A 13262-nucleotide genomic window follows, 5' to 3' on the forward strand; every position below is an offset into this window, starting at 1 on the left:
ACTTTGTATCGCTTCTGTTGTGTGCGCAAATCGGTAGGAGTTGTCGCTATGATACAACGTGACGTCACAGCACTGAAGAATCTCTGACTAGAAGATGTCTCCAAGAGTGGGCTCGAATTTTTGTAACCATTATACAGTGATGGTCCAAGGCGTCACACCCTGCAGTCGTTCACACTGGTGGGCCCTCGTCTGTGAGTGATCGATGAAAAGAATTTCTGAATTTCGTGAGTAGCTCTACTAGAGCTTTGAGTAGATTCGTATCTCGTTACAGACTTAGAATTCTTTTATTTTTTTAATCTTTATTCAAATCACTTTGATCGTTATTTTTACTCAAATAACAGTTTTAAATGTAACATTTTTATGCCTTTGTAACGTCAATTTATTTACACTGTTCATTCTTTCAATTGCTCTCATTTTTTCTTCCTAAAATTTTCTGCCACTTGGGATACTTGTGCATGTGAATTTAATTATTGTGATTTATTGGTTACGATTTAATTTCTTTCCTTTTATCAACTTATATTCTCGTCCATGTTATCGCCTTCATTATTTTTATTCCTGACTTTGCTACATACGGTTTTACTTATAACCCTTCTTTCGTCATCTGCGTTGTTTTGTGCATAGTGCAATAAGAATTTTTTTGTAAATGTCAATGTGGCACTTGCCATCCAAAAAAGCTATGCACCTTGTAACAAAAAATATGTTTTTGACACCATACCACAGTCAATAGGAGTAGGTTTTTTTCGTCTTTTGTTTTTTTGAATGATAAAATGGCATTTTAAAGCGTTTAAATATTATGATAGATAAATTGAAAATAATGAAATTCACATGCACAAAGATTCGAAGTGGAAAAATAATGATGAGAACAAGTAATTACAACTTAAACAATTAATACACTGACTAAAGTAACGTGATACTGGAATAAAAATTTAAAAAATCACTTTCCTTCCAGTTAATTGAATAAAAATAACACTTAAATCAATACTCGATGTTAACAAATTTCTCTTCTTCAGAAATGCTTTCCTTGCCATTGCCAGTCTACATTTTATATCCTCTCTACTTCGACCATCATCAGTTATTTTGTTCCCCAAATAGCAAAACTCATTTACTACTTTAAGTGTCTCATTTCCTAATCTTATTCCCTCAGCATCACCCGACATAATTGGACTACATTCCATTATCCTCGTTTTGCTTTAGTTGATGTTCATCTTATATCGTCCCTTCAAGACACTGTCCCTTCCGTTCAACTGCTCTTCCAAGTCCTTTGCTGTCTCTGATAGAATTACAATGTCATCGGCGAACCTTAAAGTTGTTAATTCTTCTCCATGGATTTTAATACCTACTCCGAATTTTCCTTGTTTCCTTTAATGCTTGCTCAATATACAGATTGAATAACATCGGGGAGGGGCTACAACCCTGTCTCACTCCCTTCCCAACCACTGCTTCCCTTTCATGTCCCTCGACTCTTATAACTGGCTTCTGGTTTCTGTACAAATTGTAAATAGCCTTTCGCTCCCTGTATTTTACCCCTGCCACCTTCAGAACTTGAAAGAGAGTATTCCAGTCAACATTGTCAAAAGCTTTCTCCAAGTCTACAAATGCTAGAAACGTAGGTTTACCTTTTCTTAATCTACCTTCTAAGATAAGTCGTAGGGTCAGTATTGCCTCAGGTGTTCCCATATTTCTACGGAATCCAAACTGATCTTCCGCGAGCTCGGCATCTACCAGCTTTTCCATTCGTCTGCAAAGAATTCGCGTTAGTATTTTGCAGATGTGACTTATTAAGCTGATAGTTCGGTAATTTTCGCATCTGTCAACGCCTGCTTTCTTTTGGATTGGAATTATTATATTATACTTGAAGTTTTAGGGTATCTCGCCTGTCTCATACATTTTGCTCATCATATGGCAAAGTTTTGTGAGGACTGGCTCTCCCAAGGCCGTGAGTAGTTCTAATGGAATGTTGTCTACTCCCAGGGCTTTGTTTCGACTTAGGTCTTTCAGTGCTCTATCAAACTCTTCCTGCAGTATCATATCTCCCATTTCATCTTCATCTACATCGTCTTCCCTTTCTATAAGATTGCCCTCAAGTACATCGCCCTTGTATAGTCCCTCTATATACGCCTTCCACCTTTCTGTTTTCCCTTCTTTGCTTAGAACTGGGTTTCCATCTGAGCTCTTTTCTCCAAAGGTCTCTTTAATTTTCCTGTAGGCAGTATCTATCTTACCCCTAGTGAGATAAGCCTCTAAATCCTTACATTTGTCCTCTAGCCATCCCTGCTTAGCCATTTTGCACTTCCTGTTTATCCAGGTCCCATCTCCTTAAATTCCCACCTTTTTGCAGTTTCTTCAGTTTTAATCTACAGTTCATAACCAATAGATTGTGGTCAGAGTCCACATCTCCCCTGCAAATGTGTTACAATTTAAAACCTGGTTCCTAAATATCTGTCTTACCATTATATAATCTATCTGAAACCTGTCAGTATCTCCAGGCTTCTTCCATGTATACAACCCTCTTTTATGATTCTTGAACCAAGTGTTAGCTATAATTAAGTTGTGCTCTGTGCAAAATTCTACCAGGCAGGTTCCTCTTTCATTTCTTACCCCCAATCCATATTCACCTACTATGTTTCCTTCTCTTCCTTTTCCTACTATCGAATTCCAGTCCCCCATGACTATTAAATTTTCGTCTCCCTTCACTATCTGAATAATTTCTTTTATCTCATCATACATTTCTTCAATTTCTTCGTCATCTGCAGAGCTAGTTGGCATATAGACTTGTACTACTGTCATAGGCATGGGCTTCGTGTCTATCTTGGACACAATAATGCGTTCACTATGTTGTTTGTTGTAGCTTCAAATGGTTCAAATGGCTCTGAGCACTATGGGACTTAACTACTGTGGTCATCAGTCCCCTAGAACTTAGAACTACTTAAACCTAACTAACCTAAGGACATCACACACATCCATGCCCGAGGCAGGATTCGAACCGGCGACCGTAGCAGTCGCGCGGTTCCGGACTCGGCGCCTAGAACCGCTAGACCACCGGGGCCGGCTATGTTGTAGCTTACACGAACTCCTATTTTTTATTCATTATTAAACCTACTCCTGCATTACCCCTATTTGATTTTGTATTTATTCCTCATAGCACTCATGTAAATAATGAAACATGGCAGTTCACCATTGGCAAGTGACAACTTCACTACAGTGTCCCAACAAGACAATATGTTCATTCTGATACTGTTCCGAAAACTCTGTGTTACATCTACATCTATGTACATAAGTCAGCAAGCCACTGTATGTTGTATTGTGGAGGATACCATGTACCACTACCAACGATTTCCTTTTCTATTCCACTCTAAGCGAGGGAAAAAAATATTGCTTACATGCCTCCGCAAGAGCTCTAATTTATCTGGTGTTTGTGATAGTTATGCAAAATATATGTTGGTCGCTGTAGATTTTTCTACAGGCGGCTGTAGCTATTTCATGGGAAGTGTGTCGTCTTCCCTTTAGGGATTCCCATTTGAGTTTATGTAGCGTCTCAGTAGCAGTCTCACGATGGTCAAATCTACTGGTAACAGATCTAGCAGAGTGCTTCTGTATTGCTTCAATGTCTTTCTTTAATATTACTTTCTGAGGATGCCAAATACTCTAAGGGTACTCAAGAATAGGGTTGCCTTAGTGTTGTGTATGTGGTCTCCTTTTGTAGGTGAGCTACACATTCCTAAAACTTTTCCAGTAAACTGTAGCTGAAAATCCACCTTCCTTACTGCTGTTTTAATGTGCTCATTAGATTTCATATCACTTTGCAATGTTATGAGTAGATATTTAACCGATGTGAATTTGTCAAGTAGCACAGCACTGTCACTGTGCTCAAACATTACAGGATTTTTCTTCCTACTTATCTGCATTAATTTACATTTTCCTACGTTTAGATTGGCCGGCCGAAGTGGCCGTGCGGTTAAAGACGCTGCAGTCTGGAACCACAGGACCGCTACGGTCGCAGGTTCGAATCCTGCCTCGGGCATGGATGTTTGTGATGTCCTTATGTTAGTTAGGTTTAACTAGTTCTAAGTTCTAGGGGACTAATGACCTCAGCAGTTGAGTCCCATAGTGCTCAGTGCCATTTGAACCATTTTGAACCTACGTTTAGAGAAACGGCCATTCATCCAGACATAACAGAAACTCTGTCTAAGTCACACTGTATAACTCTACAGTCACACAAGGAGAACATTTCCGCATATACTACGGCTTCATCATACGGTGAGGAGTAAACATTCTGCAAATTCTTTACTAAACAAAGGGAATTAATAACAAACTCCTTTTCTTATTATGGAAAGAAAGATGTTCCAGCTAATAAACCCAATATCCACCAGCCAAACAGTTTCTTTTTCTCTAAATATTATATGCACCTGCAGATATTAATGGCACTGTATCACTTGGAAGCGAGTCTGTACAGCCAAACTAACTTACCGTGTTTCCATACAGCTCGCATACTCAAAGTGTAACTATGTTCTGACAATTACGTCAAATGCATTTTCATCTTTAGTATGGAATGGAGATGTAGACGAAGAGAGTTTTTAACGACTGTGCAGTGGCCAATAGCCAAGTAATGCTTTTCGCAACCACACTTCTTTCATAGGTTTGGCCCTGGTGGAGTCGGTGCAGCTTTGCCCTTATCTGTGGTGTGCACAGGATCACACGGACCCACTGTCCTACCCGGACTTCTAACACTGGTCTTCTTTTCTTTCAGTGTTCAACCCTGAGGTTGGTTTGCAGCGGAGCGCCATTACTCTCTTCTGTCTGCCTTTGTCTTCATTTCCACGTATGTGTTACATCCAACGTCATTCATGATGTGTTGCATGTGTGATATCCTTGGTCACCCCCCGCCGATTGCTTCCCTCGGTAGCTCCTTCTGCTATTGTTCCAATCATTTGTTGTGTCGTAGGACGTGCCCTAAAAGTTTGTCTCTTCTTGTTTAGATGTGCCTCCACAGACATCTGGTTTCCTGTACTCTTCTAAGCACCTCTTCATTTGTTACTTTTTGTCTCTCCAGCTGATCTTCATCGTCCTTCTATAGCACCACGTCTCCAGGGCCTCTAGCCGTCTTCTCTTCCAATTGTCTAAGTTTCTCATCCTTATAGGGACACACTCCAAACGAAAGCTTTCATGATACGTTTCCTCATTTTCAGACTGATGTTGTTGCTGGTGAGTAAGTTCCTTCTCCGATTAAATGCAATTTTGGCCTTTTGTGTTCTGGTCGCAATTTCTTTCCAGCTTCTACCATTCCCTGTGATTTTGCTTCCCAGGTAAGTAAATTCCTCTATCACTTCCAGCTCCTCTCTTCCAATTCTCATTCTCAGACGTTCATATTCTACTCCTGTACTGCGTACCATCACTTTAGTCTTTTCTTGTTTGTTCTCATTCCACACTGATTGCGTAGAATTTTTTCCATTGTTCTGAGGACTTCCCATAGATCTTCTTTTGTCTCCGTGACTATAGCAATACCATTTGCATAACGTACCATGTCTATCTTCAGCCCACTAATTTTGATACCCACCTTAGTAGTTTCTCGAACATGGTCTATAGTTTCCTGGATCCAACCATTGAATATAAGAGAAGCGAGAGCACATCCTTGTCTTACCCCTTTTCTAATATTTGCTTCTTGTTCCTGGTGACAGTCTCTAATCTCTGCCACCTCATTCTTATAGAAACTGAGTATCACACGGATGTCTTTGTACTTTATTCCACTTTTCCTCATTACTCTGAACATCTCTTCCCAGATAACGTTAACAAATGCCTTTTCCAGGTCTACAGAGGCAATACAAGTTGGTTTATTTTTCTGTCATCGCCTTTCGATAACGAGTCTTAGTGCCAGAATCGCCTCTCTTGTTCCCAATCCCCTTCTGAAACCAAACTGATCTTCACTCAGCATATCCTCCACCTTCTCTTCAATTCTCTTCAGAGCTAATTTTATGAGAATTTTTGATGCATGTGATATTAGACTTACAGTTCGGTACTGCTCACATTTTGTAGCTACTGTCTGCTTTGGTATAGTGCAACGTAACCATCCAGTACTGGTGGTGGTAAAAGTCTACCTAAGTAGGTAGGTTAGCGTCGCTTTGACCCGTCCAACCGCTCCTGCAAGCTACCGTCTGTAGTAAACGGTTTCTTAAATTCATGTGGACCACGAAATTACTGGCCCCTGCAAGTTATTGCTGGGTATTAATAATTTCTAGCGGAAGGTTTTAATGAACCGGTAAAAACTGGAAAGCAACGGATGAAGCATTTCTTTAAACAACTACAGAAGGCACCTATACAGGGCTTAATAGGCAGTATACAGCTTTTATTTGCTTTCATGACCTTGAATTCGCCTGGGGTACCCACTGCCACCTATTTTTTATGATGGACGGAGTAAAATCAGTGGGCATTAAAATCCGACACCTTTCCTAGTGGCACGAGTATTTTACTTAACCCACAACATCGCCAACAAATCAGATCGTTATGGGGGTGACAAGAAACATCACTGCAATGCTGTTCAACCCACATGGCGAAGATTCAGCAGCCAACAGAACCCAGAAAAATATGGACACACACGATTATGCCTTCCCTATTTTACACTCGCTCACTATCGTTTGATTATTCATCGTGTACAATATATTTTCAGACCGAAACTACGATTTATCAATGCGGCGGTTGCTCCAACAAACCAAGTGGCGCGATAGCAAATTCACAAAGAAAACATATGGAAAATAAATAAAAATTCCAAAAACATTACTGTAAATGGAAGAGCAGATTAAAATACATTGAATGAGTGAATTTCCGTTAAGCATAGCGCAGTAACGTGACCGTGAGCTTATGGCACATGGTGCGATGCCTGAACAGGGCACTGACGCAAGGTCTACTGAAATTCGAGTAAATTAAGAAAATCAATTCCCTTATGGGGTTCAGTGGTAATCTCGCACCTGGTTTCAACATCTGGACTTCATTACAGAGCAGATTTGAGACAATCTAATGCCTATGTTAACATTACCAAGACGTGAGCTGCGTCTCCATGTCTGTCCAGCACCACGACCCAGGAACAAGTGCTCTTCCAACCGAATTCGCCTAATCGTTCCGCTTACAAACGTGGTGTGGATGGCGTGTCAACCTGACAGAGCCAGTACGCGCGCCTACGTGTCATCTTTGCCCTGCAAACTTGGTCTCTGCTAAACTTGTTCGCACTTGGGGGGTTGGTACTACCCTACCCCAGAACAACCATTCATGCAGTGTTACAATCTGTGCCTAAAGCTTTCTGCTAGTTCACACATTCACTCATTTATACCGTCCAGGCCGCATAAATCAAAGGAAAATGGGAAACGTGGGACACAACATAAAATAATTCAATAAGTAACATTGTTTAGTCCATTCTCTCCCTTTGGACACCAGCTGAGGTATTATCTGCAAGAGAAAAAAAGTCTTGCTGATAATTTCTGCGTGCTAGCAATTTAATAAAACATTGGAACGGTACAACAAGTGTAATGTTGTTATGTGTAATGTTGTTGCTTTAATTTGTTCTGAAAGCGGTGCTGATATTCAAGACCATAAAAGTGGGTTAAAAGTTGTGAGCTATCTGAGGAAGTTAACCTTGCATTACTGCGCAACTGTTTCACCAGGTATCCAGTCTAGCTTACCAAATTCCCAACCAGACTAACATTAATTATAATATTTTAGTACTCATCTTACGATAACAGGTGATATATATATAAAAAGACAATAAAATAAAAAGAAATGAATCAGTTTATATTTGGACATTTATTTTAAATTTTATCATTGTTCCGTTAGAATTTCAACATATCAAACTTGATTCGTAACTAAACTGGTGCCTTATTTAGGATTGTGAAAATGTGAGTTTGTTATCTTACGGAACACATCAAACAGGAAGCCAGGATTGGGAGACTGCATACAACACTGCATTCATAAAATAACACACGAAGAACGTTGAGACATACCCAAGAGGAAATTAACCACAACCAACCGATTCAATTTTCACCCAAAGAAGTTACGTTCGTAGCGCAATCCTGTCTGTCATGTAATTACCACACACTGGTGTACCAAATTCATACTAACTCTCTGCGAAATCTTCCCGAAAAGAATAGCTGAGGGCTACTTTGATGCTTACACCACATGATTCACGTGGTCTACTTGGTTTACACAAAGAATGTAACTCCACAATAATTTTGATAATTAAAATAAATTACATCGAAAAGCAATTTACAAAAGAAAAACCTCAAACTGGTTACCATCGTCTTACTATTAACCTGATGGGTCAAACAATTGTATAAGGACGTGGTGCTGGTCTCACAAAGTACACCCCACGTGGGTTGAACGTAAAGAAAAGTTGCTGTATTGAAAAATATTGTCAAGACGAGACGTTATAACCTCACGCACATTCGCATTTAAGATTGATGATCTTAGAGTTACTGATCAACACGTGGTTCCTCTTTACTCACAAAGTAGTGACAAAGCAACTACCGGAAGATATTCTGAACTTCACACTCGAATTACACTCCGTTGCAATTTAAGATAACATTAGATATTTTAGAGCTAAACCTGAAATAAAGGTGATTAAATTTTCAGCTAGGCTGAACTTAAGAAATCTATTGTCCTACAGACTTAGCAGACACGCGCTTAGCCGGAGATCTTACCACTTCAGACACTCGCCGCGGACAGACTGAGCTGAGCTCCTACCAAGGGGTGCTTCACAGATACAAACGGAAGTGACTAGAGAGGCAGCTTCCTATACCAACATGACAAGGGACGGGCAGGACCATACTAAGAATAGAAACCTCTGTGCTTTTAGAAAGCGTAACTACCTGTTCCGACGTTGGTCCTACTGTTCTCTAGCAGACAAGCTTGTCTGCTATTATCAAGCATGCAACTAGAAATACATTTGCTCACTCATCCTCTCACACAGAAGGGAAGGGGGATGACAGTATCTTATCATATACATTATATAGAAGAAAGCGGATGTAGGTTCCGTATGAGACTGTGTGACATGAATTACATACAAACTGTGTTTTAAAGTGTAGTAGTGTGACAAATCGTTCTTGTTTATGTGTAAAAGTAACACGTTTCACTCCTCAGTCTCCTCCCAGATAGTCAGAAACACCACAGTCAATTTAGAAGAGGAATTTATGCCGTAAATAACAACAGATTTAAGAAATTAACATGAAAGGAATCCAACAGAGACCTTTCACAAGTTCCATTTCATCACACTCTGGTATCTTCGAAGAAAATGGACTTCTGGCTGGCTTTCCGATGGAACGACAGTCCAGAACATTTTTCAATTGACGCCACGGGGAGGAGACCCTAATCTCCACACTGCACCAATCCGTTTTATACATATAAATATATTTTTAACATGCTATGCTAGGCACTGTTCAAAGTACAACATTGGACAGTTAGTCTGCCAAGAGCGCACAAAATACACTCCTGGAAATGGAAAAAAGAACACATTGACACCGGTGTGTCAGACCCACCATACTTGCTCCGGACACTGCGAGAGGGCTGTACAAGCAATGATCACACGCACGGCACAGCGGACACACCAGGAACCGCGGTGTTGGCCGTCGAATGGCGCTAGCTGCGCAGCATTTATGCACCGCCGCCGTCAGTGTCAGCCAGTTTGCCGTGGCATACGGAGCTCCATCGCAGTCTTTAACACTGGTAGCATGCCGCGACAGCGTGGACGTAAACCGTATGTGCAGTTGACGGACTTTGAGCGAGGGCGTATAGTGGGCATGCGGGAGGCCGGGTGGACGTACCGCCGAATTGCTCAACACGTGGGGCGTGAGGTCTCCACAGTACATCGATGTTGTCGCCAGTGGTCGGCGGAAGGTGCACGTGCCCGTCGACCTGGGACCGGACCGCAGCGACGCACGGATGCACGCCAAGACCGTAGGATCCTACGCAGTGCCGTAGGGGACCGCACCGCCACTTCCCAGCAAATTAGGGACACTGTTGCTCTTGGGGTATCGGCGAGGACCATTCACAACCGTCTCCATGAAGCTGGGCTACGGTCCCGCACACCGTTAGGCCGTCTTCCGCTCACGCCCCAACATCGTGCAGCCCGCCTCCAGTGGTGTCGCGACAGGCGTGAATGGAGGGACGAATGGAGACGTGTCGTCTTCAGCGATGAGAGTCGCTTCTGCCTTGGTGCCAATGATGGTCGTATGCGTGTTTGGCGCCGTGCAGGTGAGCGCCACAATCAGGACTGCATACGACCGAGGCACACAGGGCCAACACCCGGCATCATGGTGTGGGGAGCGATCTCCTACACTGGCCGTACACCACTGGTGATCGTCGAGGGGACACTGAATAGTGCACGGTACATCCAAACCGTCATCGAACCCATCGTTCTACCATTCCTAGACCGGCAAGGGAACTTGCTGTTCCAACAGGACAATGCACGTCCGCATGTATCCCGTGCCACCCAACGTGCTCTAGAAGGTGTAAGTCAACTACCCTGGCCAGCAAGATCTCCGGATCTGTCCCCCATTGAGCATGTTTGGGACTGGATGAAGCGTCGTCTCACGCGGTCTGCACGTCCAGCACGAACGCTGGTCCAACTGAGGCTCCAGGTGGAAATGGCATGGCAAGCCGTTCCACAGGACTACATCCAGCATCTCTACGATCGTCTCCATGGGAGAATAGCAGCCTGCATTGCTGCGAAAGGTGGATGTACACTGTACTAGTGCCGACATTGTGCATGCTCTGTTGCCTGTGTCTATGTGCCTGTGGTTCTGTCAGTGTGATCATGTGATGTATCAGACCCCAGGAATGTGTCAATAAAGTTTCCCCTTCCTGGGACAATGAATTCACGATGTTCTTATTTCAATTTCCAGGAGTGTAATATCATTGATACAGTGACAATTGCAACAAATAATCTCAGCATTGTGAATGTTCTATAAGTGACATCATCTCAGGTAATTAATCTCAATTATAAAATACAGATGGGTACACATTATGCAAACACAATGAATTATTGCAACAAATATTCAGAGCATCCTTGAAGATTCTAGAAACGATATCACCTTAAGTAATTAATCACAATTGTACAATAGAGATGGGTACACATTATGGAAACACAATTGTTTTAGCACACTGTGAATTGGAACACTCATAACAAGGGGGGGGGGCAGTTAGTGGTTCTCAGTAGGCATAACAGAAGTACTGTTCGAAATATTGAAATGAGTAAATATTCACGTAATCACGTAGACAAATAAATACACATAATGGAAACACTCTTAGTTATGGCAAAACACTGTGAGATGAAACATTTATAGCAAGGGTGGCAGTTACTGTTTAACAACAGATCAAAAATGAGTAAACAATCACTTAATAAAAATATATCGCCTTCAGGGGCTACAAAACATTTTCTATTATTCGTCTTATCAGAAACTCTAATAAAAACTCTAATTTAAGTTTCATTAGTTATTGAGTCTGCTAGCCTATCACTAAACCCTTAATAAAGCATTCTCATTATTGATTGCAATAAAGCTACGTGGGCCATGAAAGCAATGTTATGAACAATTATATAGGCACAAATAGCTCACAAAACAATTTCCCTTTACACATGTCTTAGGTCCAGTTAAAATCAAGTATCTTATCTCTGCTACACCGAGGCTTATGGCCGCCTTGTCGTGACACACACTTAATTCTGGCCAGACAGGACTGAGAGAAACATTGTCGGCCTAGGTTCTGATTAACTCATTAGGCGTACATCTTGCTTTGGGTCAGAAAATTTACCCCATATTACATCCCCAGTTTCAGGCTGGTAGATGACAGACTAACGACATGCACCTTACTATACTTCTAACTTTAGAGATAATACTTTATGTTAAAGCCAATGGTCCTCTCCTTTTCCTCTCTGCTCAGAATCTGCTACGAAATCATCAAAGAAGGATACACTAATGACACGACTAACCTAGGACAAGTTAACACTTTATACATCTTACTCAACATATTCACATGAATAAGATACAAGATTCTCTCTTGAGTGGCATGATACAGAAACACTTGAAAGAAGGGGCTAGCTCCCTGGTTAGGTCGGTTATCACTGGCACTTCCTACAGTTCAGTAGCCACGCGGCACTGTTAAGTCACACGCACACAATCTAGGGTTATTGTCGGGGAGGGCTTTCTTCCAAAGTAACTTTTGGGGGGTAGCCTATTACACTCTGCCGACTCTCGTTCCTCACATGCTGTCTCCTTAAGTTTTATTGCGCCCAGCGCAATTGTCTTCTGCGAAATTCTGATGGCAAGGTAGTCATCCGTTGGCAGTGAACACACTGTTAAAGTGGTTGCCTTTGTTGTCCTGCAAGCACCATGACTAGTGGAATGGGCTGGACTAAAGGTACAGCAGTTCCCGTAAGCCCACTTAGATCACCTGTCATACAATCGTTCTGAACGTTTGTTTCCCTTTATGGCTTGAAGTTTTCCTACTGTCTTCAACCGGTAAATTATTGCGTGGCAGGTTTACTAGCGTTTATTGTCTTAACTTTCGGTGGCGAACAGTTCGTAGCTCTCTCAAAAAATGGCTCTGAGCACTATGGGACTCAACTGCTGTGGTCATTAGTCCCCTAGAACTTAGAACTAGTTGAACCTAACTAACCTAAGGACATCACAAACATCCATGCCCGAGGCAGGATTCGAACCTGCGACCGTAGCGGTCTTGCGGTTCCAGACTGCAGCGCCTTTAACCGCACGGCCACTTCGGCCGGCGTAGCTCTCTCACCAGGCACTGCTGGCGGTGTCTACACCTCAACGTCGTGGACCACTGAAAATGCAAGCGAAGTTCATCACGACACACTTTTCTTAACTAAATATCGGTGGGTCCATGTCCTCTTTACGTCAAAACCTATCAGGGATCACGAAAAGTGCTAGTGAAGTTCATCGTGATACCATCTACTTAGTCAAATATCGGCGACGTTATGTCCTCTTTGAGTCCGAAACCTATCATGGATCAGGAAAACTGCTAGTGTAGTTCATCATGATCTAATTAAATATCGGCGAGTTTATGCCCTATCTCTAAGTCCGAAATATGCTGTCATTATATTGCCAGTCTTTAACGGGTTCTCCCTCATTTCCGTGTCCATAGTCACTACAGGGGTTACCTATGAGACTAGGAGCCTTCAGTCTGTACCCCATCATCTCTTAGCTCTGGAAACAAACCGAACAGCAACCTACTTCACCTGACAAGTTCGGTCACGCTAATGGCTTGTGCTA

Source organism: Schistocerca serialis, chromosome 11, assembly GCF_023864345.2.
Source record: "Schistocerca serialis cubense isolate TAMUIC-IGC-003099 chromosome 11, iqSchSeri2.2, whole genome shotgun sequence".
Taxonomy (NCBI): domain Eukaryota; kingdom Metazoa; phylum Arthropoda; class Insecta; order Orthoptera; family Acrididae; genus Schistocerca; species Schistocerca serialis.